This window comes from Myodes glareolus, chromosome 5, assembly GCF_982192425.1.
Source record: "Myodes glareolus chromosome 5, mMyoGla1.1, whole genome shotgun sequence".
Taxonomy (NCBI): Eukaryota; Metazoa; Chordata; class Mammalia; order Rodentia; family Cricetidae; genus Myodes; species Myodes glareolus.
This window is the reverse complement of record NC_142030.1, coordinates 110,329,416-110,336,281: the sequence shown is the minus strand read 5'-3', so window position 1 is coordinate 110,336,281 and position 6,866 is coordinate 110,329,416. Positions and strand designations below refer to the sequence as shown.

At 37.2% G+C, this 6,866-nt stretch overlaps 1 pseudogene; it reads left to right on the top strand.

Annotated features, from left to right (window-relative positions):
• Positions 1-5,474: 5,474 nt before the first annotated feature.
• Positions 5,475-5,755, top strand: LOC148122174 (large ribosomal subunit protein eL38 pseudogene; annotated as a pseudogene).
• The last annotated feature ends 1,111 nt before the right edge of the window (positions 5,756-6,866 follow it).

Here is a 6,866-nt window from a genome sequence, read left to right as displayed (position 1 = left end):
CTTTGTTTGATTGGCAGATTTTTTTTTCTGATGAGGAACTGAAATGTAACAACATGCACCTCTGCAGAGTGGCTTCCATAGAGCAGAGTTAACCACATGTGGAGTCACAGACTTTCTTTATTTGTCCCCTCCCATACCTGATTTTTTTTTAAAAAATCCATTCCAGTGGCATTAGCTTTATTATTTATGACTTTTATTTCATCCTACTTCAAACCCTTTCAGCAAAGACATAGTATACTAATAAATAAGTAATAAGGTAAGTTTCAAATATAAATGTAACAAGAAAAAGTTCACAGATCCTAAAAGAATCCCATTGTCAGAATTTTGGATGTAGCAGAAAGTTAAATACAGGCATAAAGAAAGTCCCTGTAACCCTGGACCAAAAGAAAGATCTGTAAAAAGCTGTATATTACTTGGGTTACATATGATATATTCTAGGCAAAAAAAAAGTTGTTTCTATTTAGGAAGAATATATATCTTTAAGGAAAGAAAAAATAAAAAAGGAGAGACACCACAGCTTTATAAACAGAATTCTCAGTCTTCTATTAAATTACTAACAAAAACTACTGAATAAATTCCTGAAACTACAGAATAAAAGCAGAAAGGAAGGAGAGGGGGCAAAATGGAAATGAGCATAAAAGGGAGAAGAAAGGAGAAGTTGATGGAGGAGGGTTAACTGTCTATGTGTTACTTTTATTGGTTAATAAAGAAACTGCCTTGGCTGTCCTTAATAAAGGACAACAGCTTAGATAGGCGGAGTAGACAGAACAGAATGCTGGGAGGAAGAAGGCAATGAGGCAGGCGCCATGCAGCTAGCCGCCAGGTCAGACGTGCTAAATAGTTCCCAGTAAGCCACCACCTCGTGGTGAGATACAGATTATTAAAAATGGGTTAAATCAATATGAGAGAGTTAGACAATAAGATGCTACAGATAATGGGCCAGGCAATGTTTCAATGAATACAATTTCCATGTAATTATTTCAGGAATAAAGCTAGCCGGGAGCCAGGCGGCGGGAAGCGGCCTGCCGCTCCTTCTACAAGAAGTAAAGAAAGAGAAGAAGAGAAGGTAGGTTGGGATACTCATGGATAGCTATGATACAGAACAACAAACAGAAGGAGGGAGAGCAAGAGGATGTGGATGTATAATTCAAGTTGTATATTCAAGGGTGTGTGTGTGTGTGTGTAGGTATATATGCTTCTGTGTACGGATATAGTCAACCACTTTGGAAGCACAGAGGCCAAAGGTTGATTTCAGGTATATTTTTCAAGCATTTTCCATCTTATTTTTTTCTTTTATTAATTTTTAAACATTATGTTCATTTATTATGTGTGTATTGATTTATATGTATATGGGGAAATGTGATGGAGCCATGTGAAGGTCAGAAAATGACATGTGGATTTTGTTCTCTCCTTCCCTGTGGGTTCCAGTTAGATTTTTGAGATAGATTTTAGTCTATCATCTTAGCATTCAGCTGAGTCATCTCATCATCTCTTCATTTTGTTTGTTGTTATTGTGTCTTTACGGAATCCTGGAGTTTACCTAATCTGTTCCTTTGGCTGACCAGCAAGCCCCAGAGATCCTCCTGTCTGTGCTTCTGTTCAACATTAGCTCAGCTGTTATATGAAAACACCACCTATCTTGGCTTTCCACATGAGTGCTCAGTATCAAAACTCAGGTCTTTAGAATTTCACAGCAAGCATTTTACTCACAGTTATCTTTCTTGTTCCCAATGAATTGTCTTTATATTGAAATATTAAATGTACAGAAATATCCAGCCATATTCTATATGTTTTCTATTAGGAGACATTTTAAGCTGCAGGTAGAAAGGAAAACCACAGATATCAAGAATGAGTTGTCTTCCAAAATTCCTTTGGTCATCTTGGTCACCAAATCCTCTCCTCTGCTCACACTCCAAGCCAGCAACTGTAGCTGACTTCCTGTTGATCTTCACGTCAATGCTTAGGACACTCATTGCAGGAGTCAGGAAACATAATTACTATCAATGTTAGTTCCTTTTCCTGCTGCTGAAGCAAAATTTGTGACAAAATAAACCTAAGGATTAAAGTACTTTGGTTCATTTTGAAGACATCCTCAGCAAATGCAGATGCTGGAGACTCCTCTTCTCATTACATCACAAGCAGACAGATGAACATTGTGCTCAGGGTACCTTCTTCTTTTCACTCAGTGCAGAATCCCTGCCCTTGGGATGATGAAACCAACATTATGAGTTGCCCTCCCACGTCACTTAGCCCCATCTTGTTTCTCTTCAGAGATGTGGTCAGAGACTTGCTTAGGTGATTGTTGATTCTGTCAAGTTGACAGTCAGTGTTAACAAACATGTCATCACTCAGTTTCTGTACATGTCAAATTTTCCTAACCTAATTTTAAAACTTAATTAAATGCATTAAAATTTTGAAGAGTTGTCCCATAACACATTGAGAATTTGATACTAGCTGAGTCATGGAGACAGGTTTGATTGTATCACATCATATCATTTTGGGTTTCCTATGTGAACATGGAGCAGGTGACTTTCCTTAAAAAGAGGTATGACCTCTGACCAGAGATTGCCATGTACCAAGCAGTACTGTAGGGATTTGCTCTACAGCACAAAAAATAATGTTTTCCTTATTCATCACATTTATTTATTTATTTTTGTGTTTGTTTGCTTATTGTGTGTGCATATTTGTGTGGGGGGCATAGTAAGCAAGTTTCATCATAAGAATGTGGAGGGCAGAGGAATACTTTTAGCCTTCAGCATGTGGGATCCAGAGCACAAGCTCAGGACATCAGATTTGGTGATGCACTCCTTTTTAGCTAACACATCCTGCTGATCTTCTTTCAATGGTAAGACGAAAAAATAAAATGGCAGAGTCAATTATATAGCTTGTACATGTAAAGAAATATCATCCTGTACCTCTTAACATCAGTAAACATATTTTAAAAATATAGCTTAAAATGATGATTATGAAATACATGGGTTGTTGTTCATGTCCATCCAACAACAAAACAAATTCTCCTCATAAATATGAATTAAATCATCAATAATGATTCATAAATATTAAAAAATCTTTCTTATCATGACATAATTGTGAACTTCTGAAATTTGCATCAAATCTTCTTATTCTTATTTTTCCAGAATAATGTTTTAGATTTCTTCAGTTGTTAAATTTCTCATAATTCAGACATTAGGGTTGGTTCATATTGCTGTGAGAACTTTAATTTTTTATATATCTGACATTTATTCTCAACTTGTCAATTTTATTGTGCCATTAATGCTGACACTCTTTTTTTAACATTTATTTTAAAAAGAATTCCTCAGTTTCAGGTGATGTGAACTAGCACATCTATCACATATCTCGGTGGAAAAGAAAATCTCAGGCACACACACACTTCTCTTCTGCTGGGGAAAGATTTCCCCCTAAATCAGCCCTGCTGGCTTGGTCTTTATTAATGAGAAATATTAGGCTTGAAGCTAGATCGTTTGTTGTTCATGACATATTTGGGAACATTTCTCCTTCAATGACATAAGCCTGCACTTCTGTACTACTGACTCTCAGCTGTGATCAACAGCATGGAGTGCACTTCAGTGAAAAATAAAAGGCCATGGGAAGATTTTTGGGAAAAAAGGGATCAGCGAAGCAGAGGGATGGGTGTCACTTTGTATACTGAATCCTAGCACACTGATGTGTTTCTGTTTGAAAACAAATACTGCAGATATATGCCAGTCAAGCCAGCCAACAAAAAAGCGTGTGTGCATAAAAATGTACACATGTGCTCATGTGTGTGGACGCACATGCACTTGGGTGAGGAGGCTAGAGAACAATCTCACATGCTGTCTCTTAGCTGTCATTTACCTCATTCTTGAGAAAGTGTCTCTTTCTCCACATACAGTTCATCTATTATGCTAGGTTGACCCCTGACACATGTGTGCATACATGAACCTCTTCAGTTCTGGGCTTGCAAGAATATATTACCACACCTGATGTTAAAATATTTATTTATATTATTTAATTCTTGTACATGTGAGATGATGCTAGCTGAGGCTAAAAGAGGGTGTTTAACCTCATGGAAATTAAGTTACAGGGAGTTATGTTCTGCCTGACCTGTGTACAGGGAACCAAAGTAAGGCCTTCTGGAACAACAGCGAGAATTCCTAACTGTGAAGACATTTCTCTAACCACAGATTTTGTGTTTTTACTTGGTTTTGTTTCATTGAATTCAGGTCCTCATGATTGACATGTGAGCACTTTACCAACTTTCCCCAATCACAGACTTATTAAATAGCTTTAACTGAGAATGTAAGATGAGAATAGAATAACAATCACACTTGAGATAGTCACCACCAGTGCAGATTCTTCACAACCACTTAGACAGAATGGGGATAAGCATGCTTATAGTTGCTCATGAACCTGAATTTCTTAGGAATAGCAGAAGTCATCAAAAATTAACTTTGGTGTTAATATATTAAATTTTGCATTAAAACAATAAATAATACTTATATCTATTTATTTTTATGCATATTGATTACATGGACCATAACATATTTATGGAGGTCAGAAAAAAACTAGTGATATGTGGGTCATGGGGATCAACTATCTGGATCATCAGGTCCTCAGGCTTGGCAGCAAGCACCTTTACCTACTGTGTCAGCTCACCTTACAAATACATTTTAGTGTGTGTGTGTGTGTGTGTGTGTGTGTGTGTGTATGTATAATTTTTATTAATAAATAAAAATTAAATTTATTGATAAATAAATCAATAAATTACTAATATAAATAAAATTTGCATGTATGTGCATATGTCTGTGCCTGCACAGGTCTATATGCATCACACACATCCTTGTACCCAAGAAACCAAAAGAGAGCACAAGATTTTTTGAATCAGAAAGAGATAGTGAGCATCCTGGTATGGGTGCTGGAAACCAAACCCCAGTATTCTACGACAGCAGGAAGTGCTCTTAACTGCAGAATCATCTACTCAGAACCTTATAAATAAAGTTGATAAATGTACAAAAAAGATGATCACTGGTACACAGAGACATTTGTTCATATTACTTTGAAATTTTTGAATAGACAATTTTCATTTCTCAAGTGCTTTAGAAATAGAAAATAATTCTGATAAGGAAATCATGTGTTAAAATGCAATGAAAAGCAGCATGAGTTACTTAGCTTAGCTCTTTCAAGTGTGAAAATACTTTCCATTCAACTGAGCAATTCTGGGCTCAATACACACTAGTTTTCTCCGAGGGCTTGAAAAATTCCCCTACATTCATCTCTGTATGTAAGAGTTCCTTGTCTATACAAATTTTGTTTGACTTTTAAGTCGGAAAATGGCATTTCTGGAAATAATTCTTATAACCGAAATTCTGGCTGTAGCTGAAGAATATAAATAGTCAAAGTGGTATTGGATACACTGTACACAAAGAAATAAATTTTAGACAAAAAATAATTTAAAAAATGTACTACGGCTTTTTCCGTTCTTTTCGGTTCTCGCCGCTGTACGGTCTCCAGCGCCGAGCGCCCGTCGCCATGCCTCGGAAAATTGAGGAAATCAAGGACTTCCTGCTCACGGCCCTGCGAAAGGATGCCAAATCTGTCAAGATCAAGAACAAGGAAAATGTGAAGTTCAAGGTTCGCTGCAGCAGGTACCTTTATACCCTGGTCATCACAGACAAGGAGAAAGCCGAGAAGTTGAAACAGTCCCTGCCCCCTGGCTTGGCAGTAAAGGAGCTGAAATGAAGCAGACCTCTGTGTTTGAAAAAAAAAAATGTACTACGGAGTAGTGGCACACATCTTTAATACCAGCACTCAGGAGGCAGAGTTAGGCGAATCTCTGTGAGTTTGAGGCCAATCTGGTCTATTGAATAATTTCCAAATTATATAGACAACCTCCAAATCTAGAGAGAAACCTTGTTTCAAAAAACAAACAAAAAATAATTTAAAATGCCATCAAAATGTAAGGAAGTCAGAATATGAGGACAATATATAATCAAAATGGTCATTGAAATCAGTCATTTTAAAAACATTTAGCAGTTTGGGCTTTCCCTCAAATTCCTCTACTCATTCTCATATTAAGCCTTGCTTCTGTCCAACGCAGTTGGGCCATCTTTCTGATACCAAATTTTACATGTACTCTCGCATTATACTCTTGCATATCTCTGACTTAACGATCATACCTTCTACAGGGATTTGGATTCATATTTCCCTACAAGCTTAGCTTGAAACCCTAAGTGAGGATCCAGAACTGAATCTCAGACTTACCTGAAAGAATCTTTTTCTCATCTGATAGTGTTCTGAAGTACCAAAAGAGAACTATGGTATCCTGACATTGAAGTGTAGAAATGATCTCTCAAGTATGTGTTTGATTCTATGTGAAGGTGCATTAAACAACATGGGAAAATATTTGAGATTTTCAAATTTGTTTTAGACTAGTTTAAAAAAGATTCAAACTCTGTCTCAAGAGTTTGAAGCCACTGTATAAATTTCTGAACCTCATGGTGTTTAAAATTGGCCCGGAGGTATGCTGTGGTCAAAGTGATCTTTCTTTCTGCATGGGAACCTCCCTCTTGTCATAGTGCAGAATAGTCTCTTCTTGAAATCATCTGACAGAAAAACAGGAGTCCTGCTTCGTCGCTAAGTTTCTCCCTTTGCATGTGCGTGGGATGCATGTTCTCTAAAACACATGTGGAGGCCAGAAGAGGTCATAAATTGTCCTTTGTGGCACTGCCTTACTCCTTTCAGACTAACTCTCAGGAAGAGTCTGGCGATTGTGTTCTTTTCAGCTAGCCTGAGAGAAAACAAGACCTAATCACCTCCTTGTCTTTGCCGTTCCTAATGCTGGGGTTAAGGTGTATGTATGTAGCCTC